At 38.5% G+C, this 27,148-nt stretch overlaps 1 protein-coding gene across 5 annotated transcripts in view; it reads right to left on the minus strand.

The window, feature by feature from the left end:
- Nucleotides 1–27,148, minus strand: part of FHIT (fragile histidine triad diadenosine triphosphatase) — a 1,667,781-nt gene that overhangs the window by 1,308,405 nt on the left and 332,228 nt on the right. For 3 of the 5 annotated variants that reach the window (XM_055135667.1, XM_055135668.1, XM_055135665.1), the window contains exon 4: nt 2,164–2,262. The exons of the other annotated variants lie outside the window; for them this stretch is intronic. The gene's annotated coding sequence lies outside the window, so the exon portion shown is untranslated. The remainder of the gene's footprint in view (nt 1–2,163; nt 2,263–27,148) is intronic. 5 annotated transcript variants of the gene reach the window in all.

The following is a 27,148-nucleotide window of genomic DNA, read 5'->3' on the forward strand; positions in this document are numbered from 1 at the left end:
TATGCCCGACACTTGTTTTACTACACATTCATGTATAATGGATTGGTTTTTCCAGCAACAGAGAATGAAATCTACAAGTTATTATTTAACTTTTAAAAAAAGTAATTTACATCCTTCTCTTTTTCCTCTCCTTCTTTCTCCTAAAACATAATGAGCAATGGGGTTTCTGAATAGGATTAATTAATTCCATCTACTACAATGACAAAAACCTATTTCAAATGTTCATGAGTTTGAGGTTTTTGTGATACTACATGAACTAAGAGAATGCTGGAGCATTTGGCTATACATTTCAAACAACTGCTCTTCAACATGTTGATAGTAGAAAGGGCTTGTAGAAAGTTGTTAATGAACAGTAATAGACTTTAAATTTTATTTATTGTTGAAAAATACTGACTGAACAACTTCAAAAGCTCTCTACCAGTTTCATAAATAAGTCATTAGAAATTCAGAGCCAGAAGATTTATGTGTTTTTCATTTATTCAATACGTTTCCAAATCACCATTTTGGGCAGGAAGGATAGACATGTTGGAAGAGAGTGGTAGCGCTAAATTCTGTGGAGTCATGATGAGAAATAAAGAAAGATGTACAGGGGTAAAAGTGATAGAACAGCAAGTAGGGCATTTGCTTTCTTTGTGCCTGACCCGAGTTCAGTTGCCAATATCCATTATGGTCCCCAAGTCCTGCCAAGTGTGATCCCTGAGCACAGAGCAAGAGTAAGCCCTGAGCAATCCTAAGTGTAACCCCAAACCAAAATAAATAAATAAAAGGAAAGTAGTCACCTCAATATTAAAAGTGCTAGAGCAATACTATCTAATTAAAAGGTGTTGTCATAGAAATTATAACACCTCGTTCCAAGAAAGATTTTCCAAAGAGAATACTTCTCAGAATAAGTCATGATGTCTTTTCATCTTTATATCAGACATTTAAATGATACAAATAAAGCATCTCTAAAATTTTCTTAATTTATTACTTTTGAATAGATGATACCTTGCAAGGCAAAGATGGTTCCAAACAGATATGTTCTTTCTAATGGCTTAATTTTATAAGTGTATGGCTATTTCATAATTTATTTACGTAGGCCCTTATCACTTGTTTAAGCTGTTTTGAATCATTTATTAAATACCGTCATGAATATTTTATATTTAGATCTTTAAAATATAATAATATTGCTAAAATAGATTAAAGAAATTAAACTACTACGTCTAAGAGTATTGTGCATTTTACTTGATAGTAATAGCTTTCCAAAGACAATGTAATAATTTATACTTTGATTCATGGTACATACTAATATATTATCTCTCATTGAACAAATTCCAAGATAACCAAGTTTATTATCACTTTTTTTGCCAACTAATCCTTTCCCTCTTTACAAGGGGGTTAAAGGTAAATATCATCTATTTTTTGCTTATAAGTATAAACAGGCTATAATTATTATTGCTCAAGATCAAGACCATTTCATTACCCACTATCCCACTCTGTCCTCACTATGCTATAATTCTACTGGTCATATAGATCTTTTAATTTGCAAACCTCTTCAGAATACAGATTATCTGCATTCTGCAGACATCTGTGAAAAACCATCCTCAAGTGCATATTTCATGGTTGAATATTTTTACATAACATCAGCTAGAGCACATCCTTCCAGTGTTCTCACCAAATGTCACAACCTGCCCTATTATATCAATAATCAACTCCAATTAGTCATTTTCTCCCCATAGTGGTGACAGCTATAATAGCATGTAGTGGTCTGATGAAGTTTATAATACAAAATAGAGAAGAGGATATTAAAAGGAAGAGGATACAAAATTAGAAAAGTATTAAGAAATTCCACTTCCTAATGACTTTTCTGAAATGATAGTCAAGAACGAATATTAAAATGTAATGAATTTTGAAAAAAGGGGAATAAATAAATTCACCCTGGGAACATATTCTTATTCCAGATAGGAACCTCATTTTATTGAAGTCATTAAGTGTCATCTCAAAAACAAGCATAAATAATATTTGGTGAATAGAAAGACAATTTCAGTCTTAAGTAGAATTGTGTGATGAAAGTAAATGCCAACAGCAGATGGCATATTATATGCAGTGTATAGTAATAAATAGATAAGAAGGCATCACATGGTTCTCCCCTGAAGATATATTCCTAATCCTGCCGCGTCTCACCTGGTCCACTGGGGTTGCTGGTCCCAAGCACACTCGCGTCTCCGGACTCGGACACAGAGTTTGCTGACTGCTTCTCTCTCTTGCCTGCTTCAGTTCCTACTAACCACAAATGGGAGAAACCACTTTTTAGAAATGTAAATCAGATCAGCTCTTTCCATTTGATTCTATAACGATTTCCCTCACAATAAAAATCTGAAACCTGAAGTTGGAGCAATAGTACAGTGGGTAGGGCATCTGCCTTGCACCAAGCCAACCCGGGTTCAATTCCTAGCATCCCATATGGTCCCCTGAGCACCGCCAGGGGTGATTCCTGAGTGCAGAGCCAGGAGTAATGCCTGTGCATTGCCAGGTGTGATGCAAAAAGCAAAAAAAAGTATAAAAAAAATCTGAAATCTTTTGCCATAGCTGAAAATGTCCTTTACATAGGGTCCTGCCACTTTTCCAACAAGCTCTGTTCCCTCTTAATCTCTACACTGGCCTGGAACAAGCGCAGTCCCATCTCAGATACTCAGATGTTGCTGTCACTTCTAGCTGGAGTATTTGTCTCCCAATTATTCACATGCATCCTTTCTTGACTTCAAGCAAATTTAACCTCAAATAAATCATGAAAGAGGAATAACCAGACTATCCAATCTAAAGAACAACCCAAAATTCTATCAAAGTAAGCTGATTATAACTTTTCTTATACAATTTAACCCATCCACTTTATACTGTATTAGATATATGCATGTTTATGTATGTTTTTATAATGCATATCCTCTTTAGAGTGTAATTTCCAGGGAGTTAAGAAGAAAAATTACAATTTTATATCCCAGTTCGGCTCAAAGTCATACTATCATTTTGACCACCACTGAGAAAAAAAATCATTGAACTCATTTTGAGTCATATTCATTTTTGTCAACAAATAGTTGATGAGTATTAATCAAGTTATTGTATAAGAGGCATTACATATTACATTATATATAACTAATGAACATCTCGCTAGGTAGGAAATTCCAGAAGCTTAAGTCCCAGTATATACTCCTTACACAGAAGAAACAAGAAACTTCCAATAGTTTGGGAGAGTGGGGCAGCCAGTGAACATCAGGCTGTTTGGAGGAGAGATTTGCACAGGCAAAGATGACAATGAAAGTAGCATATTAAAGGGAAGTTTCAAAATCAAAGATCTAGGATAGGAAAGCAAGAAGAAAATGATATTCTGAGTGAGTACAGCCTGGAAAAACACAAATTATATCTGTTCCCTTTGTTGCAGGCAGGTGTGTGTGGGGGGCGGGGGCTTGGTAATATCTGTTGGGGAAAACAGTGTCTGAAACCTAAACTTGCCTGAAAGCATGAAGACCTTTGGTAAAAGAGACCCATGTCAGGAGCCTGGAAAATTAGTGAGATGCAGAATTCCAGGTTCAAGCATAGAAGTATCTCTGAGAGGAGATGGGGCTGGATCCCCAGGAGGAAAAGCACAGTTAGAACAAAGGCCACACAAAGAATATCAGAGGAAGATTATCAACTGTCCCCAGCTCTTTCCCTTGGCAATCAATGTAGCAACAGACTCCCATGAGGGAGTGGGGTGGCAGAGAGGGTGGAGGGGGTGGGGGCATTCAGGAAAAACTGTTTATAAACTAACTTGGCAGAGAAAGCGGTATACACATGTGCCAGCATCTCCTCTCCTGAGATGTGGACTTTTATAGTTAAGGCCCACTTCCACCTTCTGTGGTAATGGCCTGCAGGGCCCTGGTTGGAATCTATACTGGTTTGCTCCATTCTGGAGAAGACTATATTCTCCCTTGAGCACATATCAAAACTTACTCCTCCCTTTCCTTCTTTCCTTCTCTTTATCCCCCCCCAAAATTCGCTTTACTTCAGTACTCACCTCCTCCTGAAATACTTTTCTGTGATGGAAAGGCTCAGAACCCCAGAAGCCTGGGTAAGATTTAGGATTGACTTTCTGTTCCTGCAAAGGACAGCTCCTCACTCCAGCCTGAGTCCACTGCTCCCTGAGAAATTGGTGGCCAGGATCATCTCCCTTGCCACGCAGAGCAAGTGGAATTCAAGTGCAGCTTGAGAGCTGCCTCACGGGGCAGGAAGGATGCGAGTGTTCATACTGTGCAAGGGTTCACCAATACACTCTCATCAATGCTGAATTTCTCAGGCACTTCCCTAAGTGACAGAGGTGGGTAGAGAAAAGCAGAGATTTTCTTCACTAGGTTCCTGCTTCTCTTGTCCCCATTTCACAGACAGGACCCAGGGAACCCTACACTTCCCTGGTGAGGTCAAGTTGCCACTGGAACATCCCATTCAATTTACGTGGTGCTATGTGGTATACTGACCGAACAAACCAAAAAGTACTACATGGAGAGACTCACAGATAAATCTCGGAAGAGACTGACAAGCTGCAGAGATGCCTACAGACCCCATGCCAGGTTGAACCTCATATCTGGAGCACCCTGAAAGGGGTTCAGTGTGTCACCCCACCTGTCCAAACAGAGCCTCAGCAATCAAAACCCTCCAGAACTCAATAGACACCAAGCTCACGTCTGATTTCCACAGGCTCAGACAAGCCTCATCCATGAGTGAATCTGTTGAAAAACCCAGGTATGTGGGTTTTATGACCAAAATCTCCAGACTCTCATGGCGGGAGGATGGGCTACCTACCCATTTCTATTAAGAGCTTAATTATGCCCCCCCCAAGATATTGAATTCTTGGTTCCTGATACTTATGAGTGTTATGTTGTTTAAAACTAAAGGATTTAATAATAAATCCCATTAAGTCAGGCCCCAGTTCAATATGACTAATTTCTTTATAAAAATTGGACATTTAGGCATAGCAACAAGCACAAAGGGCCAGGCAACATAAAACACAAGGAAAAGATGGTTGTCTACAAAAAAGTGAAATGCTGGAAGCTGATAAAAGTAGTAGGAGAGAGCCCTGGGATAAATTCACTCTTTGAGTCCTTAGAAGGAGCCAATCTGTTTATATCTTGACTTGGAATATGTGGTCTCCAAATTTTCTTTTTTAAATTTCTCTTTTTAGCTGCTCAAAAAAATGCTATTAAAATGGAATTTTTTCTATTATGGAACAATATGAGTTTCTTCCTAGGTATACATATTTTTCTTAGTCATTATTTATTCCAAGTGTTTTAGTTTTCCTTCATTTCTGGCTGTGATTAATTTTCATTTTTAAAGCATCATGGTCTGAGAGGATTGTTGATGCAGATAATATTTTCCTGACTTTATGGAGACTTATTTTGTAATCCAGAACGTGGTTTATTTGGAGAATGTTCCTAAGCAATGCAGAAGAATATGTACTCAGCATTTGGGGCAGAAGGGCCCTATAAGTATCTGCTTGTCCCATCTTTTTCATTTCTTCCCTCAAGGATAGTATTTCCTTGTTCATTTGTTGCCTAGCTGATCTATACAGTAGAAATAGCATAATGTTAAAGTCTCCTACTACTTTTGTATTATTGTCAATATCATCCTTCACATATATTAGCAGTTGTTTTAAATACTTTGATGGTCCCCCCACATATACGTTTAGGAGTATGAGTTCTTCTAAATGTATTAACCCCTTGATCATTTCTATCACTACTTGAAAATCTGAAGTCTATGTTGTCTGATATGTTGAATACCTCCGGAACCCAGCCACAGCCATGCTCAAGGCCACTCTCCACACATTTGGAGAAACCTCACACATGAAGGAACTGGCAGAAGAACCCAGGTGTGCAGGATCCGGGGCCGAGATCTCCAAGACTGCTCAGATCGGGACTGGGCCTCTTCCACCCAGATTCCCCATTTCCCAGTAGCTAGACAGTCACACCCAGAAACTGCCCTGGGTGCCGTGTAATCCTATCAATGGCTAACATCCAGAGACTATAAAACCAAGCTCCCACAAGCATCTAAAAGCCTAGATCTCCCTCTTGGAGAACCTGACAAGCTACCGAGAGTCTACTGCCCACACAGGAGAGCCAGGCAAGCTCCCCGTGGCATATTCACATCCCAAATACAGTAACAGATATACACACACCTCTTGGAGAGCCCAGCAAGTTACCGAGAGTATCCCACCCGCAAGGCAGAGAGCTTGGCAAGCTCCAAGTGGCATATTTGATATGCCAAATACAGTAACAATAACAGGTTTCATCCCCCTGACTCTGAAAGAGCCTCCAATTGTTGAGAAAGATGAGTAAGGAGAGGCTGCTAAATTCTTAGGGCTGAGTGTAATAGACTGATGCCCGCTTGAGTAAACTGACCAACAACAGGATGACAGTGATACAGTGAAACAGTGATGTTGTCTGATATAAGTAAGGCCATCCCAAATCTTAAACTTACTTAAGTGAACAAGAATTAGTTATTCTAAAGTCAGGCGTTACATCAATCATGGGTCTGGTGTCTGGAACAGCAACTGTCCAGATGTATCAGAGTCTATCTTTAAAGAAAGTAAACTGGACTCAGAAGAGAAGGGTAGAATGGTAAACACCTGTCAAACTGTAAGAGGCCTCAAATCAGCCTGAGGATTGATTTTTAGAAAATATTCTATAAGCTTACACTTTTCTAACTAGCTCCAGAGTCAAACTCTTGGAAGCCATGCCCTTTATTTTTGAGTGCAATAGGACTCTTATTTTTAAGAGAGCTTGAAATATCAGCCTCAAACTGCTCTAAAAACTTAAGAACAACGTATAAAGAAAATATGATTTTATGCTGTTTGAGAATACATACTACACAGTCACAATTACAATATTATCTTTTAAATGTTTATATCAATTATGATATGGCATTAGAAGAAGATGGTACATGAAACATTAAGGTAAGCAGGAGAACTATTTTCCCACACTCTTGTAAGTAGTGTGGGAAAATCAAGGACTAAGGTAATACTCAGAGATTTTCCTAGGCAAAGAGCAGAGTAGAAGGAACATATGGAAGCTATTTCAGCACACAAATAAGGCTCTTCAAATACTTGCTAGATATTTATTTACACTGTCTAATTACCAACTGGAGCTTTAAGCAATAGGAATTAAGAGCACAGATGACCTAAAGTTAAGCCACAGTTTTCCTTAACTAGCTGTGTGAGTTACTTTATATGGAATGAACTTAGTTGTTATTTTTTTCAACAAAATAGTATATAACAGTAGTATTCACTATTAAATTGATATGAGACACAAATAAGTAAATGCATGATAAACATATAAACGTGTTTGTCTACAATAACAATACAATAAGTCTACACACAAATATGTTTGTATTTGTGTGTGTGTATTTGTGAGTGTGTTAGTATATGTTACAAAAGGTGCAGGGGCAAAGAGAATGGTGATTTTAGTCACTAAAAAGTTGAAGAGAAATTTATGGGAGAAAAACTTAAAACCACAAAATTTTTAATATAATTGCATTAAACTAAAATTCCATTACTACACCAAGAAAACGCATGCAGGGCTGAGATGTGGCTCGAAAGGTAGACAGCGTGCCATATTAGTGTGAGGTTGTAGGTTCAATCCCCAGTTCTTCATAGCCCTACAACGCTGTCAGGTGTTGCCCCAACCACCACCACAAAAACAAAACCCATGCTACTCATGTTTCTGTTTTATTGATAAAATGTTTCCCAGACATACAGAGACGAAAAATCCATGGGGTTAATGATTGCAAGGGCCAGTGGTGGTGATGACAGAAGTGGTGGCAGGGAGTGAGAAATAAAGATCCCTTTGAGATGGTACTATCTAATACAAGAACTACTACCTGAAACACCAGAGGAAACAACTAAGAAAATAATTGGGTGAAAATACTAAGAGCAGGGCTGGAGTGATAGTACTTGCATGCAGCCCACACTGGTTAGATCCCCAGCATCCCATATGGCCCCCCGAGCACTACCAGGAGTAGTTCCTAAGTACAGAGGCAGGAGTAACCCCTGAGCATTACCAGGTGAGGCCTCAAAACAAAACCAAACAAAAAAACTGCCAGTTGAGAGAACACAAAGCACCAACTGAGGTTCAAAGAATCACATGGTCATTACGTAAAAGAGCAGAGGGGGCTTGGGAACAACTATACCTGTAAAAGTAAAACATTCAGTCAAGAATGTAAATTACAACTTTTTTTCTGAAGGCATTGAGAAGCCCATAAAGGACTTTAAACAGTGTAAAGACATGATTGCACAATCACTCGTCATATCAAGAAAACCATGGCTCAGGGGAATGAAAAATCATTGAAAAGTTTAGAGTAAAGGACTGAATAAGAAAAACAGTTTTATCATTATATTAAGTGTCTAACACTAGGGCTTTTGTAAAAATTGTTGGACTGGGAAAATAGCAGGTACCAGGGTAACTGCTTTGTATGTATGAGTCCAGGGTTTAATCCCGCAAACTACCTGGGCCTTGAGCTCCCCATAAGAACCATCTCTCAACACCAAGCAGGGAATAACCTCCAAGCATCACTGGATGTGGTCCCAAAACACAAAATCAAATGGCATCTCACGCAATTGTTCCTTGGTTTAACTGTATAAGTTTGCATCACACAATAATTCATTTTAAGTGATATTTACTAAATCTATCTCTCCCTATCTCTACCTATGACCAGGACTCAACTTACATTAAAATAGAGGTTGAAACTCACAGATTAGCATTATAAGTGCTGAGTCATCTAAGGCAAAAGACATTTCTACGAGATGGTAAAATTCCAAAGGCAACAAAAAGCAACATACATGTGTACATGTACTAATATATATCCTGGGATGATTAAAACACAACAGTGTATTCATAGGCATTGTGAAATACTCATTCAACAAGAATTTACTAGACATGTATTACATTCTAGCTTGTGCAGATATTGATAATAGAATGATGAATAAGAAAACACAGTATGACAACAATAACTTTTGCATAACAGATAATAGTATCTTGATTGTCAAAAGCACATGAAAAAGAAAATCAGATGAGTAAAGAGCAGTCCCTTAATTTAAGGAGGCTTGGAGAGGCAATAAAATATTTTAATTAAATCTTCTCTGCTGAGAATAGACAGTTTTTGAATGCTTGTGTAAACTGTAAATGAATTGCATGCAAATATATTCTTGGCATCATAGCTTTCTAAATGGCACTATAACTTTTTAAAATATAAAATACATTTGAAAGTCAAATGCCAAAAAAATTATTACAATTCTCACTTGCCCACTTGATCCCAAATCAGAGCACTCACTTAAAAGTGAAATGCCCATTCCTTACACTGAGTGGGAGGAATGCCTGCGAATGTAATCACACTTTCTCTTTGTCGCCATAGAATCTTGGTGCTGATATCACAGAGCAGATAAGTCAGTTAAGGTCCATGTGGGCAAGAGGAAAAAGAGGGATAACATGTTCCCCATCCAAAACTATCTTTTTCTAAATCAGCTGCCTATCATGCCAAGACCTCACAGTGTAATAATGGTAATTTAATAATGTAGTCAGCTAGGCTCTCCCACATTAGAAAGCTCAGGAAAATAAATGAGGCTTGCAAGCCAAACAGAGGGAAACTTCTCCAGGCGGCACCTGCAGCAGGGAGATACCTAGTAATGAAATACCCGCTTGTCTCCATTCATTATGCAGCAGGGAAGCCTGAAAAGGCAGGCTGGAGAAGGTGACGCTCTCAACATGGAAATAAAGAAATATGCTCACCTGTCATGGCTAGTTCTGGGAAAGGGGCTTGGAAGGACTTTCCAGGGATTTTCCATAGGGATGTAGTAAAATTTCATCTGATGCAAGGGAGGTAATTACGTGCTTGAGCACATTCACCGGATAAATTAGCCTCCTTAACTTCATTCTCCCATGGGGGAACTAGAAAGAGAAATAAGGTTTAAACTCCATAGAGTTCCCTCTGCCTCTTACCATAAATGTGTCCTGGATGCCTGGCCAATCAGTCCGGTGTTAGAGAGGGACCCATTATCTTTGACCTTCATGTATTTGCCTCTTCTGACAGAAAATCCTCAGAAAGTCTTTAAGACAAAGATACTAAGATCTCTTGGAGTTTTTCACTTTCAGGAAAAAAGGACTGTTTCTAAATATAAAAACGTAGCAAAGTATTTTTTTTTAAAAAAATTATTCAGTTGTTCTTTTACCTGTTTCAGGTTTTTTGGAAAAAAAAATTACCTGAAAAAAAGAGCTTTGTTTACCAAGTATGTTATCAACTTGTTAACATCTATTTTCTTCCCTTCCCTGCTTTTCTTCTTCAACTGCCAAGAGAATTCTAACAATTCTCCATCTTAGCGTCTTTATGAGGAAATTCTGACAGGTTACTGTCTGCCATCCTCTGCCACTTGCACAACCAGTAATGAAATGTCAGAGGAGGAACAGTTCATTAAATTGTAGAATCTACTTTGCATCCAATCACAATCAATAAAAGAACAATGAAAGATGCCTTTCAGCACATGATGGAACCAGCATAATTCATATTTTTAAAATAAAATTGGCCCATCAAAAATAAAATATTAAGTGCAAACTGAATGTTTGATAAACATCTTGCTTCATTGGTTATGAAACTCCTTTAGCTCAACTAAAGATATCACAGCCCGTTAAGAAGGTGTTTTCTAGCAATAAGCCAAGAAACATGTCTATATTCTGAAAATGATATATGAGAATAAAAACTCTGTCTGAATATGCCACACAGGTTTACCTGAATTGGCATCTTTAACAAAACTTCCTATGCTCTCAACTCCACAAGTATTTATTTTAAAAAAAAAGCTTAGAACAGAATTGAGACTCTGGAGTTATATGCTGCATGTTTTAATCCCACATCTGATACTTGCTAAATATGAAGTTATAATCACTTGCCTTCGTTTCTGGGAACCTCAGTTTCCTTGTCTGCAAAGTGAAGAAAATATAAGCCACTCATAGGTCTGCTGTGAGGATTAAACAAGATAGTGTGCATAAAGTTCGAAGTGACAAATAGTGATCTTGGGAAAGTTGATATCTTTTAAACTATTTTTATTTGATGCTATTTACTGAAGGGTCTGACCATTTAACAACATTCAGATTCTTGACATGTAGTCAGTTATGTTATACTATTGCACATTACTTCCCAACATAAAAATTAAGGAGGGAGATGGTTCAAAGGTCTGTAGGGCATATTTTGCATGTGGGAGCCCCAGGTTAGCTCTCCAGCTCAGCATAGGTCTCTGAGCAATGCTTGGAGTGCCGCCGAGGCATGGCTGGTGTGGACTCCAAAAATGAAAATTAAGAAGGGCTTACAGTACAGGGGCCCTTCGTTCTAACTGCCACCACTCATTTTCTTTTTTTTTTTTTTAGTGCCTATTTCCTTTGAATCAAGGGTTCTCAGAAATTGCACACTCCCACCCTTGCTTGCAAACTAACTCCATCTGAGTCAAACTACAGACCACGGGAGGCAGTTGTGAAACTCCTCAATTTATAAAAGTCTACTTTGAGGTTTGGGTTTGTTTTTTTCAGGTTTATCTCTGGGAGAACTTACTAAAGCTAACTGTCCACCAATTTTATTAAACTCTGTTCAATTTTAGCATTTTTAAAGAGCATATGGAAACCACACTGGCAGTGACCATTTAAACTTCCCAGTGGATGCCAAAAATAATAAAAGGACAGTTAAATGACCATTTTTGAGCAGAGCCAACAGCATGTGGCCTAATTATCCAACTACATGAAAAATTCTATGGATTTTGACCAGTGTAAAAGGGCTTAATATGCGTAATTCAGGGCACAAATGGCCACTTCACTGGGCTGTGTAGGAGCTTCTGAGTGTAAATGTAAGTTCCAGGTCCATCAGGGTAAGTCTCACGTCTTTTTTCCTTTCTGATTAACTTATAAGAAGCAATAAGCATATAAGATGATAAAAAGTTGACAACAGTTAAACCACCAATAAATACAAGCAAACAAAATACCGCTAATCTAATGCTTTCCATTTTATTCCCTCACTACAACCTTCTGAGGAAGATATTATTGACCATGTTTTATACACGAGGAAGCCAGACTTCAGAAAGGATTACCCCAGAGAGAAGGTAACCATGAGTGTCCTAGTTTTCCCCTATTTGCCCCTTTTGTTTCTCTCTGCTTCAGAGGCAGCTCCCATGCCCCCTGACTTCTCTTGTGCTAAAGCAATGGCAGGAAGTATTGGGAGCAGAGAACGGAAGGAAATCGTTTGGGTTTGGGCTATTTATTCCTTCCCTCATCTCCCTACACAATTGTGGATTTGTACAGCACACAAATGCCCATGTTCTCTACCTATGGTGACAGTTTCTATAAAAGGTCTGTCTTTGATAGAAACTAGCTTGGAAACTGCCAGGACTCTTTTGTCCCTTTAGACTTTCTATGGATGCTACAACATTGAGGGCGGGAGGGGGGAGGGAGGGGGATCTTTTAATTTCACCTACACCTCTGTCTCTGATTTTGCTCTGGGAGGATGTGAGGTAAATTCAGCAGTGTTCATGTTTGGGGGAGCATGTGGTGCCAGTGATCAACCAGAGGCTCCTGCATGGAATGCATGTGCTCCAGCTGTTTGATCATATGCCCAGCCATGCCCACATCTCTGTCAATATTCCTTTCATTAAACTCTATTGATCCCTTAGTTTGAATGTGTGAACTATCTTGAGGAGAATCCCCTCTTAGCTGGTTTGTCTCTCTTTCTCCTTCCTCACATCATCTACCTTAAATAAGTTCCCCACCCTTCCAGTTTAGCTAGTTTCAACCCCTGATATTTCATAAGACATCCTTCACCAGGGGCTAGAGCGATAGCACAGTGGGTAGGGCGTTTGCCTAGCACGCGGCTGACCCAAGTTAGATTCCTCCATCCCTCTTGGAGAGCCCGGCTAGCTACTGAGAGCATCATGCCCACACAGCAGAGCCTGGCAAGCTACCCGTGATGTATTCGATATGCCAAAAAAAAGTAACAAGTCTCACAGATGAACAAGATGCTACGGTGCTACCCTTTGCTGGATCAGAGCCGAGTTAGGTGAGGGCACAGGCTCCCCAATCAGACCTTCTGACACAGCAGTTCTGTGGCTCAGATAATAGCAAACATTCTGTATATGTTGAACCACAATTTCAACCCCCTTTCTGCAATTTTCCTTACTCTCAAGATATCTTAATTAATATTAGACTACTATAGAAAGCCTTCCTTATTTTTTCTGTTTTAAAAATCATTGTTCCCTTATTTTGTTTTCATCACTTAATTTCAAACACTTATTCAAGAATTCATTTCACTGAAATTACCAAGAGTCTACCAGACACCAAGTACTCTGAGTCAATGCTAGGAATAATTTTGTAGATAAAGTTCATATGTCTCATGATCTACGTATTTTACCTTCCCTTATTTTCCAACTTAGGTATGAAATATAATGGATTTCTAGAAATCAGAATCAGGAATTTGAAAAACCTTTGGACAGTGCTGCACATATAATGAATGTTCTTTAGTTGGTGCAAAAAATGATAATTAGTGGATTTTAAAAAAAGCATCTAAGGTATCTTATTATTTTTATAATAGCCAAACCTTCAAAATTTCATTTGTGGTTTAGATTTACAGCACATGTTGATTTAGTCTGCTCTGTTTCAAATGGTCACAAGCCACAGGTGGCTAAGTGGCAACCAGATCAGACAACTTTGGTAAGCCTTAAAGGTATACAGATTAGGAATTTGAATGATTAAGACTTTCCTTTTTCTTTTTCTCCTTTAAAAATATTACTATTTATACTTTAATTATTAACATGTACTATTGCCGCAACATTTAAAAAATCATTTTTAAGTGTTAATTTTTTTTCTGCCTCTGGAATATTCCCTGGTTATATGTTTTCACAGTTTCTGTGAACTTCATGCTTTCTAGAACTAGACAAAATGCCTTTTTCTTCCTCTCCCTTCACATGTGCTTTGACTATTACATAGTTTCAGCCCCCAGGCAAGAGAGTAAGGATCAAATAGCATTATTCTTCCGAGAGGCTGCTGGGCCAGCCCCTGCTTCTCAGGGCTGTCACCCAGATTCTATCTGAACCCCAGGCACCATATTAGCAGCTCTCATAGGTTTGCAGAAAGGCATGGAATAGGACCAACAACTGCTTAATTTGAGGATAATTAAACAGTGATGACAAGCCTTAATCTCCAACTTGTCATCAGACTGTAATCACCAATTGCTGCAGCAGCAATCTGCAATAAACCTATTGAGAGAGATCTTGACCAGAATAAAACGGGTGTGTTGGTTACCCAGACAAAACAGAAAGAGGAGAGAGCAGGGAATTCCAAACTCTTATAATACCAAGAGCAGCAATCCAGACCCCCAAACAGAAGTTTAAAATATTAATGTGTCAAATCAGCTTCCAGTAGAGATATTATACTTTCCCCCTGACTTCCATCTCTGGTGGAGAAAGTAACACACAGGTGGAGATGTAATCCCATTGACTGAGGACTTGCAAGAAATTGGAGCATCTCTTTCCATGAATCATTGAGAGGTTCCTTGAAAAACTATATCTGACCCACTGTATATGCAGGATTCCCTGGGTAGATGGTTATAACATAGGAAGTCAACCACAGCAGAAGTTCACTAATAAAAAGCAGAGATAATAGTTATGATGTGTTAGGAATCAACTAGAGGTCAAAAATCAGGCAACTCCCATGTAGCTTACTATTATTTTACAAGATGAATTTATTATAAGGTAGTCATTTTGTTATTCTCTAAGAGAAGAGAATATTAATTATTAAAGAAGTCTCTTAGCATGCCCAAAGCTATGCAAAACCTGAATTGTACTCATACTTGGCTAGCCTACCTCCCTAATGTGACCTCTAAATCACACGTGCTCTTTTGCCTTTGAACTCCAAGACCTTGCATGGTGAGGAAACAGCATAGGAGAGAAGAAAGTGAAGATACAGGGAGATGAAAAATGAAAGAGTTAACAAATCCCCAAAGAAGAAATGGCACAGGTAGAAAGTTAGACAGTCTAGTAAAATCTGCATGGTGGATAACTATTTGGATACCAATGTTATAAATGCAACTGTAAAATCACCCTTTCCACACAGGTGGAGGGATGGGTAAACGATCACTATGTCAGTGAAATGCAACATAAAAGTTCATAAGTTTGTAACTGTACATCACAGTGATTCTCTAATAAAAATTTTTAAAAATAAAATAAAATAAAAAAATAAATAAAATCAACCTTTCCAGACTCACTGAAAAAGCCAACACTCACACATTCTTGGCAGTCTAGCACAGAGTTAATTCACAGAACTCCTGGGTAGTCTTCCTTAAACCTTAGGGCAATGTTGGAACTTATATTTTCATAGAGTATAATGGGAAGAAAATAACTGGTGTGCAAGACTAAGAACCATCCCATATGAAAAGTAGTTTAAAATTAATAATTTTAAAGATAAGAAAAACAGGAAACTAGAATAGAAAAAGAGCCATGATAATGGTCAAATAGTAAATGGACTAATATGTAAGGTTTAATCCATGTAGTCTTCCCTAAAGACATTTGGGGTCAACCAAAATATCCACTCACACATTCACAACCCAAAGCAATGAGAGGAGCAAACCCTGATACAATTCTGCTTCGGGGCATATATATATAATATAATAAAATCAAACTTTAAAAAATAATACATATAAATAAAAAATTATGTTAAGTGCTTCAGATAAAATTTAAGAGTAGTTATGATTTTTGTTTGTGATACAAAACAGAAAATAATAAAGAGACTATGCAGTGGAATAACTTTCAGTTCATTGTTTGGAAAACCTTTCCAACAAATCACACAACAAGAAATGGCCCTGAAGGAGCAGACTTTCCTGTCTGTACTAGATGTACCCAGCTGAAGGGTAGGCAAAAAAGGGACAGATTGAGCCCAGATTAGAACACCAAGAGTAAGCATACCCTCCATAACTTTGCAGGTCTCTCCCAGCTTGAAGACATTAACATCCCATTGTCCTAAACAAAATCTTTTCTTTAATTTGCTAAATGTAATTTCCAGGGAACTTGGGACGTTTACTCTAAGAATTAATATCTGTAGACTGAGGGGAGTAGGGCAAACCAGTCCTGTACTGCTCAATAGGACGTGGTATTTCACATTTTATATCACTGATATGCTTTTGTTTCACTCACTGCCCTAGAAACTTCATGAGGGTAAAAGCTCAGAGGCCTGCCACTGAATCATCAGTGTATGGGACATATGAAATGAATAAACAAACACAAGACCAAGATGACTGCCCTCCGATGCCCTGATGGATCTATCACATCTTCCAGAAGGGCAATGGAGAGGATTGTTCATGACTTCTACTCAGACCTCTTTGACAGCCATGTCCACCTGCCCACATACCAAATTCCACAGGATGGATATGTCATTCCCAACATCCTCCCTCCCAAAATCCAACACGATTTTTGAGGATTCTGCTTTGAATAAACAAAGAAATAATAAACAGAAAGAATAAGAATCTACTAAAATATATTTTTCCCTCCACTCATCATGTTATGCCTATTAATCTTTTAATTGAAAAAAATTATTTATCCGGGAAAAATATTACTGAAAACAGAATAAATGGCATTTAATAGATCGTAATATTTTAGTTAACATTTATAGGCCTATGCATTGCATTTTATTAAAGATTTGATGCATGCTACTCCTTCTGTGAAATAAAGAATACATTAGAGAAGATCAATACAAAACTGAGGCACCATATGTAAAGCGCTAAGGCTTTATTCACTGAAAAATTATGAACCATGCTGGAAAACTTATCCAGATCAAAGTTAAATTAAATTATTGATCTTCATTCATTCCTCTTTTCTTTGTGACCACCCCCTGATATTTTTAAAAACCATATATTGTCCCTATGCAGCTAATGCATCATATTCTAGGCCCAGCATGAATGCCAACAATTTTCTAACATTAATTGTCAGATGTCACAGCGTTTAGATTTATCTGTTGAACTCCCTGTGCATAAACTCTAAATACTCAGCATAAATGTGTGTTTTTGCAGCACAAATTCAAAAGGGAAAAGGGTAATTTTCATTTATTCGATACAAATGCAAAGAAATAAAATGTTATTTTGCTTATTATCATTCACTACTTTAAGTTTCCTAATGCAATTTATTGGTTGAGGTCAAAACATTTCAATTGATTTTTTAAAAAATGACTTAACTGTATTTCTAAGCAAAGTGATACAATCAACACTTTGTGGAGTCATTTAATTTTCACACCAAAGTCCCCCTCAGATGTGCAACTCAAAGTCGGTAAGCAGTTTTTCCAATCACTTTGAGGATTTCTTTAAATACAAAAATCTCTCATCCCCAATCAGCCTCCAAAGCAACAGAAGAATGTGTCTTGAATTAGGATTTTTCTCTCACTGGCTGAAGAGGGAAAAGAAGTAAATATTTTGTAAGATATGCAAATTCCACGGGTCCATGTTAATTCATGGCAACTGAAGTAACAGAGGGGTTTAGGGCAGGAGTGATCTGTAATTTGGGGCGGTATTTAGTCAGTAACTTTTGCCTACTAGGAAAATATTTTCTCTTTAATGAAGCACTGTCAGAAATAGAGGCTTCTTCATTTTCGCTAATAGAGATGAGATCATGCTGACTTGTGCTCCAAATGAGGCAGAAATCACCCATAATATGTAGCCTGATGATTTGTTTCAAAATATACTTCAGAGTTTGATGAGCAAAACAGGAGCTCACAAAATGTCGGCCCCCTCAGGTGGAGAAACCGTCCGCCGCTTTGCTTCCCATGCTGACTTGTCCCTGCAGGAAGCTGCCCACATTAGGGACATGCCCCACGGTCTTACACAAATGCCAATCTTTGTTGCTGAAACCAGGGGACTGAGCCTCACAGCAGGCTCCAGGGACCCCGTCCGTCCCTCTACCTGCGCTAGCCAAGAGCCCTTTGCGCTACAAATCAATGTCGACTAACATAAACTCCAGGAGAAAGCTAAATACCAGCAGCAAAAATATGTCTCTTGTGTACTAGTGCCCTCTCCCCCCCACAACACACACACATATGCAGTGTTTTTGCCAGGTGATAAAGAAGAAGCAAAGGAGGCAAAATAGCAAGCAAAGGCTGAAGAGAAAAATAATCGAAGAATTGCAACTTAAGTGTTGGAAAGGGGCAAAGTTTTCAGAAAGGACTGTCCTCTGCAAAAATATAGGATCTTGAGTGAGGTAGAGCAGAAGGTTCTCTGGAGAACCAAGTGAAGGTCACCAGTGCACCAAGATATTCCTTCACCAGGTTTGAACTTCCTGGGGCTGAGAATTCCTAGCATGGAATCCATTTCCCAAGTAATGGACTTGATTATACAAACTCACAGAATCACTGCATATATTAGAATGTCAAAGTAGGAGTCTATCACTTACAATAAAACTGTCATGGAGATGATAGCATGGACTATTTCCTTCCTGAAGAAACCCTCTATGCAAAGGCAGATCTTAATCAGGCAGCAACTTGTGGTGTGAGGAGTCTAACAAGAAGAGTTCATTTGATTAACTGAACATCAAATGACATCAGGAGATGGAGTCACTAATGGGACAGAAAAAGCACCTAGGCTAGCTGCAGCTCTCTGCAGTCATTGGCACAATGTGTTGGCATTGCCACCAGGGCAGCAATGCTCCAATTTCCTTGAAAGAGGCTTTTGATCATCCACATTTCTATCCTTGAGCAAACACAGTTTGAAAAGCAACATCTTTCCTTTGTCTTTAAACACCAACATCATTTTCATCAACGTGAACTGAAATAGGCTCATTGTCACAAATGAACAGATACAAAAGAGCACAATAAAATTATCCTTTTGACTTCACCCAGAAAATTATAATTTTTCAGCTTCTTCCTATATGTACATTTTAGGTTCACCGTACAAAACTTCCATTTTGCAGATTAAAAACAATTGATCAATAGGCCATTTTTATGTGGTCTAACGATGCACATTTTGTATTAAAGAGTATGCTTAAAATTCTGTCCTGTTGCTTTTCTTTTAATTAACCAAGGCTCGGAACCAAGGCACAGATTTTCAAACATCATGAAGCAATACTATGACAGATACTCTTGTACACACTTCTTTGCTAGATCCTCTGATTATTTCCTTAAATATTCCTACATTTTGAATTGTGTCTGCACACACCCATCTATTTAAATACCATCTAAATTGGCTTTCATTCAATTACAGTAGGGTTGAATAGTGGAACTCTTTTCTTGGTTTTTTTTTAAGACAGCTTCTAAAGAATCTCTAGTTTTCTTTATTCAAAAAGTCTGTCTCCACTAACCTAGATCCCACTAGAACCCCAATAATCACTATAGGAAAGCATTGACAAAAGGATATTACTTCCAGCCAATAGGACACAACCTTCCCAGTTTGTAAAATTCACCATGATTTCAAGCATATCTCTCTCAATCCAAATATTTTATACACTGGCATAGACTGGAAATTCAATCCCCTTGATGCACAGGGGCCAAAACATCGTCCTAGCAATTCTATTTTTTGGAACCCTTGGCATGCATGATTCCTGGAACATCACAAATGAAGACATTTGAGTATTACAGTCAGAAGCATGATCCTGAGGAACATGATGTAATCTCATTACCAAGTAAGTATTACCACCAGAATGCACACAATCATTACAATTTAAGGAGTGTGACTCCTAGTGAACAATGTGCAAACAACTGAAGTGTACATCCCCAATTAGCACCACAGCTGAATGTATAAGCACCACAACCAAGCTTGTGTGTGATCCCCGGTCATATTGATAATAGCAAAAGGAAGAGAAAGAAATATAGTTTCTATACTTTAGATTTTTCAAGCAGTCCAAAGTCCACATTCTACATGATGTCATCACTTATCATTAGAATGGTATTATAGAATCACTGTCCCTGTCATTCTATCCCATTACTCATTGATTTGCTGGAGCGGGCACCAGTAACGTCTCCATGTGAGACTTGTTGTTCTGTTTTTGGCATATTGAATATGCCACAGGTGGCTTGCCAGGCTCTGCCGTGTGGGGGAGATACTCTCGGTAGCTTGCTGTGCTCTCCCAGAGGCGCGGAGGAATCAAACTGGGGTCGCCACGTGAAGAAAACACCCTACCCGCTGTGCTGTCGCTCCAGTGTAGTTCCATTATTTTTAACTATGCACACTATTATAAAATGAAAATCTATTATAAATGGAAATCAGGCTTGCTCTTCAAGCCCGTATTCACCCTTGAGCACCTATCTCACTTTCTTGTCTCAATGCTTCTTTGCTTCCTGATTCCACAGTGGAGAAGCCTGTGTTCTCTCTTGAACAGGTCCTTCTACCATTCTCTCCCCTCACCTCTTTCTAAGTAAGTTTCAATAAAAACATTCTTGCTTCACCAAAGAGAAAAACTTGAAGTCAAATCATACAAAAGAATATGTTGCAAAAATTTATTTATTGCAGAATAACATGTAACAATCATAAAAATATGGGTTCTTAAACATCATAAAATTGATTGTTAAATATAAAGACTAAAAGAGATTTCATTTCTTGGCTCTTTAATCTAAAGCAACTAAGAATGGTAGACTGGAGGCCTGGGAAATGACTCAAGGGGTTAATGCACATGTTTTTTATGCTGTGGGGCTGGGTTTGATCTCTGGCATCACACAGTCCCTCCAGAACTGTTTACAAACCCTAGGCACAAGCCAGGAGTAGCCCCTGAGCACTACCAGATGTTCCCCATGGAAAAAAAATTTTTTTTAATATTTGGTCTCCTTTTGGTGATAAACAAGGCTACTTTGTAGCAACATTTAAAAACTTGTCTGAAAAAAAGGTACCTTATAAAAAACTGAAACCCATTTATTTAATAGAAATCTATTCTTTCCATTAATGAAACTTTTATTGATTATAATAAAATATGTTTAGAAATCATTTTATTTCTGGTGCATTTTCACCCCTTTCTCATATTTATTTATTTATATATTCTCATTTTCAATTGTTTTAGTGGCCAGGCGGTATGTCCTCAGAAAGCCATACCAAGCCAGATCTCACCCAGGCCTCAGGCATGCAAATCATGTGATGGACCACCTGAACTCATCCGCAGCCAAACGATTTCGCTTCTATTGCAAAAGAGCATGTAGACAATGTCTGATTTTTTATAAATTCATCTTTAATTAAGTTTTAATCTACATAATTATGCCATATGCCAGAAAACTGTCCAAATACAAACTATGAGATGGTTTTACTACCATCCCTTTAAGGCCATTAAAAAGATTTTCTATGGGATAAAGATTGGGTGATTTATCATGGTTTTATGCTCCTTTAATCTGCTCCATCTTCCCATTGTAAAATAAATATTGGTTTTAAAATAAATGGTTCTGCCCAGGTTTTGATGAGAAAAATTGACCTGTAAATCACAAGCTCACAAGTGCCAAACCTGCAGTCCAATGTTAACTAGGCCATCCTGATGAAAAATAAGTCAATTTTTTAGAACAAAATCTAAGGAAGACAATTATTTAAGTATATTATCAATACTGGAATGTAACTAATTTGAGATATAAGCTTCCTCAATGCCTGTTTTTTAATTCTCAAAGTAACCACTAGTTGAAGCCAAACTTAAACTTCAATGGATTTTTTTCTCAAATGCGAATATGCAAACTATGTACCTGAAAACAAATACGTGTTAATATAAAGGTATATCAATGTTATATAAATGAAAGTTCTATCAACCACTTTTCTCATACTCAAGAAATAGAATCAACAGTTACTTAGAATATTTCAGAGCTCTAAGAAATTGACAATATATGTATTCTCCTGTTTGTAATTACAAAGGGCAGCGACACTCTTATCTCTCCTGCCACCTGCATTCGGTAGTGTCACACAGCTTGCCCCACCCCAGGGAGCTTGATGGTGATGGGCAGGTGAAGGAAGGAAGGAGAGCCAGGCTGGTTGGTCTCAGTTGCAGTTTATTCCATTCCCATCTCCATTCTCCTCTGAGTCTTCTCCTGCTTCTCCCTCCACCATGGTACTTCATTCTCCTTCCAGATCCCCCTTCATTCTCCTCCTGGCTCTGGATCCCCCTTCTGCTTCTCTCTCTCCCGAGTCCCTCTCACTCTCACTTCTGACTCTCTCTCTCTTATTTCTGACTCTGACTCTTACTTCTGACTCTGACCCTTACTTCTGACTCTGACTCTCACTCGTTTTGTGCTCTTTCTTTTACCTGCTTCTGGCTCCAATGACTCCCTGATTCTCTTTTGCCTTGTGCTCTGCTTCTGTGTCTTCTCCCTTACTTCTCCTACAGTCTTATTTTATATAGCAATCACATAGGGTGAGTTGAACACTAAAAAATCAACAAAAAGAGGTAAGACCACTCCTCCAGGAGATTAACAAAACCTCATCTAAGGAGATTACTCCAGATTACTAGGAAACCTGCTCAAGGGTGGGATTCCAACAAGGGTTTGTCGTTTTCTTCTTTCCTCAACTAGTAATACACTTAAATAGTTGTAGTAAATCTACTTCTAATATTTCTAGCAATGTCAATCTGTATGAGGATAGTAAGAAATATATCAATCTTAAAGTCTGGTTCTTCCTGAGGACATTCACTATATATTCCAGACCACAGTCCTCAGACCAGGTTAGTCTTTCTAACCCTATCAGGGTTCTAGTCTCGTCGTTACTTTTGGATCATGACATATTTGTCCATGACCATGCTTTCAACTTATAGTTGAGTATTGTTGCGCCTTGGCGTGGCCCATTTTGATGCCAGGGTAGCTCACAGCTTGCCCTGGGTCCATTCAGTCCCTCATTGGGACCCTGCTTTTGGGGTGCTAGGAACTAAGGGCAACTCAGTCAAGAAAGCAGATGCCCAGGAGTAAATATTGGAGTCAATCAACTCCCAAGTTACAAAGCATAATATTAACTGTCTTCCTGTGTCCATACAGAAAGGACATTGTTTTAAGGTAAACTCTGCAAAAGATGGAGAAAAGCAATATTTAACTTACAATACAAGTTCAATGTCCTAGAAGGATCTGATCTTACAAGTTAACAGAATCTGATTAGGGGAAAAGGTGATTTAACTGGATGGGGAGAAGAGCACAGAGAAGAGTTTACAGATAAACAGAGGAATGGAAGTGACTCAGGACCACTGTGATAGTTGAAACCAGATAAACCTAAGTTCCCTGCGGCAAGGCTGAAAGGACAAACCCAATATTATCCTACACTCCTGTAACAAACACACTGGCTAAAACACACAAGAAGAGCTGAATGGTTCGGTCCTGTTTTGCAAACTCTGTGATAAGCAAGGCTACTTTGCAGCAGCATTCAAAAACTTGACTGTTGACTGTATTTTTAATTTTCAGTACATCGTGGGTTGATGATACACTTGTGAAATATAATTTTAAATGTACTTTTAAACAATGACTAACCACTATAAGCATATCTTAGCCAGTACTGTTCCACAGAAGAGTAATGTCTGGACAATTACCATACACGTGAAATTTTAAACTGTCTAGTAATCACATTAAAATATAAAAATGATTAATTTTCAATATTAGTAAAATGTAATCCAACATGTTTAAGACAATCATCACCTCAACATGTAATCATTATAAAACTACTTTTGATATATTTTCATTTTTTAAAAAATACTATCTTGGGGCTGGAGTGATAGCACAGCGGGTAGGGTGTTTGCCGTGCAAGCAGCCAACCCGGGTTCAAATCCCAGCATCCCATATGGTCCCCTGAGCACTGCCAGGAGTGATTCCTGAGTGCAGAGCCAGGAGTAACCCCTGTGCATCGCCGGGTGTGACCCAAAAAGAAAAAAAAATTACTGTCTTGGGGCCAGAGCAAGTACAGCTGGAAGGGCATTTTTTTCATGTACTCAACCAATCTGAGTTTGATCCCCAGCATCCCATATGGTCCCCTGATCACCACCAGGAGTGATTCCAAAAAGCATATCCAGGAGTAACCCCTGAGCATTATCAAGTGTGACCCAAGAAAAATAATAATAATAATAAATAAATAATATAAATTAGTAAAAAATTAAAATACTGTCTTCCAAATTTAGTGTCCATTGAGACTAGAGCATGTCTCAATTCAGACAAGCTACATCTCCAGTACTTAATAGCTTCATGGGGCTAGTGGCCACTTTGTTGAACAGTGCAATTCTACAGCATTTTTCCTCCTCCCTCTTGACAGTAATACTGTCTAAGACACTGCTCCCCTCAAAATTGTTTTCTGCTTGCTTCCTTTCCATAGTTATCTGCCTATTATTTCTAACTGAGGACTCCATTCTTGGTAAGGCCAATACTTAAAGGAAAGGCACTGATTGGTGTGTGGCATACCTAGGTTTGATCCTGGCACCATATATGGTCACCCCCTCAAGTTTTGCCAGGAGTGAGCACAGAGACAGGAGGAAGATCTGAGCACTGTCAGGTGTGGCTCAAAAAAACTAAAAGAAGAAAGGAAAGAAATTAGAAAACTCAGCCAACTGCAGCTATCTTGATTCTTCCAATTAGGAAGCATCTTACCATTAATGAGGTTTGGAAACAGAAGGAACTTTTTTCCCCTCTCTAGAAGCAATCACTATTCTGAATGGAGTTGGTTTATTTCTTCCTATTTCTGTTTTTATACTTTCTCTGCAGATTAAATTCTTAAGCATTTACATAAAGCTTTCAACAGGGAAAAGTGTTTGCGTTCTACAGAAATTTAATGCATTAATTTTAATGTGGAAATTTAATGCATCTGACTTATATAAATCCTTACTATAATTCAGTGGCAATTGCCAAAAACAATCTAATATCTCTCTAGCATTTCATTCTGTGAACTATGTTTTTGGATCCTGCACGACCTTCTGGCCTGCATAATTCCTGTTTGTCATTTAGGTCATAGCATAAATCTTACTTTTTCAGGAAAAGTTTGCTAGTCTGCCCTTTACCCTAATAAAGTTGGAGTCCCTGATAATTGCTCTTAACTTTACTATAATGTACTTTCTATAACTGTAATATCTATATTAATAATCATTGTTAAATATCATTCTCCATCATAAAAATATAGGATAGCATCAGCACAACTCCATGTAAACAGTAGATTTCTGTAAGTTTTGTTATATGAATAATTCAGTATTCCAAGAAAAGAGACTCAAAGTCTACTTAGCAAGACATCATTTTTCTCGGTGTCTGTATTGGAACTTAAGATGTGTATATCATCATGAAAAACAAGCATCTAGATTTACTAGAACATACATTTCCAAACATAAAAGTATTTATTGCATATTATTTTGAGTAAAGAATGTACAGTCCCTGAAAATGTACTGAGATACCTTTGCGGTCTACGTGCATAATATATAGGGTGGACTCCAGCTGTTGATGGCCAGTGTCACGTCTTTATCCCACACACAAAATAATTATCTTTCTTTATAATACCACATGGCCCAAATAAGAAGTGAGGATTGGGTTGCTGAACGTGCCTTAGCACCACGGGATGAGGGATTAGAGGGTTCCTGCCATCGTAGAGGTTTGCCTGTTTTTCACTTTTCTCTCCCTTTCTATCTTCCTCTTATCAATGAAGTTTGCCATACATTTATATTTTTAGTGAGTCATTCAAAGAATGTCCATCTTGTTGTTCTTCTCTCTATAATTTTGTGGATTTGCTTTGGAATGTTTTATATTATATTTTTATATCTTCTGCATTTTATGTTATTTATTCATTCTTTGTTTGGGTTTAACTGTGCTATTCCATTTTACCTTTTTGATTGAATGCTTAACTGACCAGTAACCAGCATTACATCATTTTAATATATGTATTATGCGTAATGCACACATATATGCATACACACATGCATAAATGTATATGCACATATATATGTTTTTGCTTTTTGGGTCATACCCAGTGATGCACAGGGGATACTCCTGGCTCTGCACTCAGGAATTACTCCTGGTGGTTCTCGGTGACCATAGTGGATGCTGGGGATTTAACCCAGGTTGGCCGCATGCAAGACAAATGCCCTACCCGCTGTGCTATTGGTCCAGCCCCAATATATGTATATATTTGTGACTCAGTAAGTATCACTTTTATTTACTGCCTCTATAACTGTATACCAGAAAATTTTAAATAATTTATATTATAAATTCTATCATCACTTTTCTTTGGCTCATGTTTTACTTAGAAGTATGACCTTGAGTTTCTAAACATATGGAGTTTTTTATGTCTGATGACATTTAGCTTCTTGATTTTTCACCTCTTAAATAAAGTATGTAGTCAATAGACTGGGAGAACACAGGGGTTAAGGCATTTGCCTAGAATCTGCCAACCTCATTTCAAAAACTGGCACTGCATATGGTCCCCCAAGCATCACAAGGAATGACTTTTAGTCTTAGTACAGAACCATGGGCAGTCCTTAAGCACTACCAAATATGGCCCAAAATATGAGAAGTAAGGATAAATGGCAGGCAGGAAAAAAAGGACAAAAGGAAATATGGAAGGAAGGAAGGAAGGAAGGAAGGAAGGAAGGAAGGAAGGAAGGAAGGAAGGAAGGAAGGAAGGAAGGAAGGAAGGAAGGGAGGGAGGGAGGGAGGGAGGGAGGGAGGGAGGGAGGGAGGGAGGGAGGGAGGGAGGGAGGGAGGAAGGAAGGAAGGAAGGGAAGGAGGGAGGGAGGAAGGAAGGAAGGAAGGAAGGAAGGAAGGAAGGAAGGAAGGAAGGAAGGAAGGAAGGAAGGAAGGAAGGGAAGGAGGGAGGGAGGAAGGGAGGAAGGGAGGAAGGGAGGAAGGGAGGAAGGGAGGAAGGGAGGAAGGAAGGAAGGAAGGAAGGGAGGAAGGAAGGAAGGAAGGAAGGAAGGAAGGAAGGAAGGAAGGAAGGAAGGAAGGAAGGAAGGAAGGAAGGAAGGAAGGGAGGGAGGGAGGGAGGGAGGAAGGGAGGGAGGGAGGGAAGGAAGGAAGGAAGGAAGGAAGGGAGGGAGGAAGGGAGAGAGGGAGGGAAGGAAGGAAGGGAGGGAGGGAGGGAAGGAAGGAAGGGAGGGAGGGAGGGAGGGAGGGAGGGAGGAAGGGAGGGAGGGAGGGAGAGATAAAGGAGAATGTAATGTTTCCTAGGATGTATATTCTAATGTTTCAGTTTT

Source organism: Sorex araneus, chromosome 4, assembly GCF_027595985.1.
Source record: "Sorex araneus isolate mSorAra2 chromosome 4, mSorAra2.pri, whole genome shotgun sequence".
Lineage (NCBI taxonomy): Eukaryota > Metazoa > Chordata > Mammalia > Eulipotyphla > Soricidae > Sorex > Sorex araneus.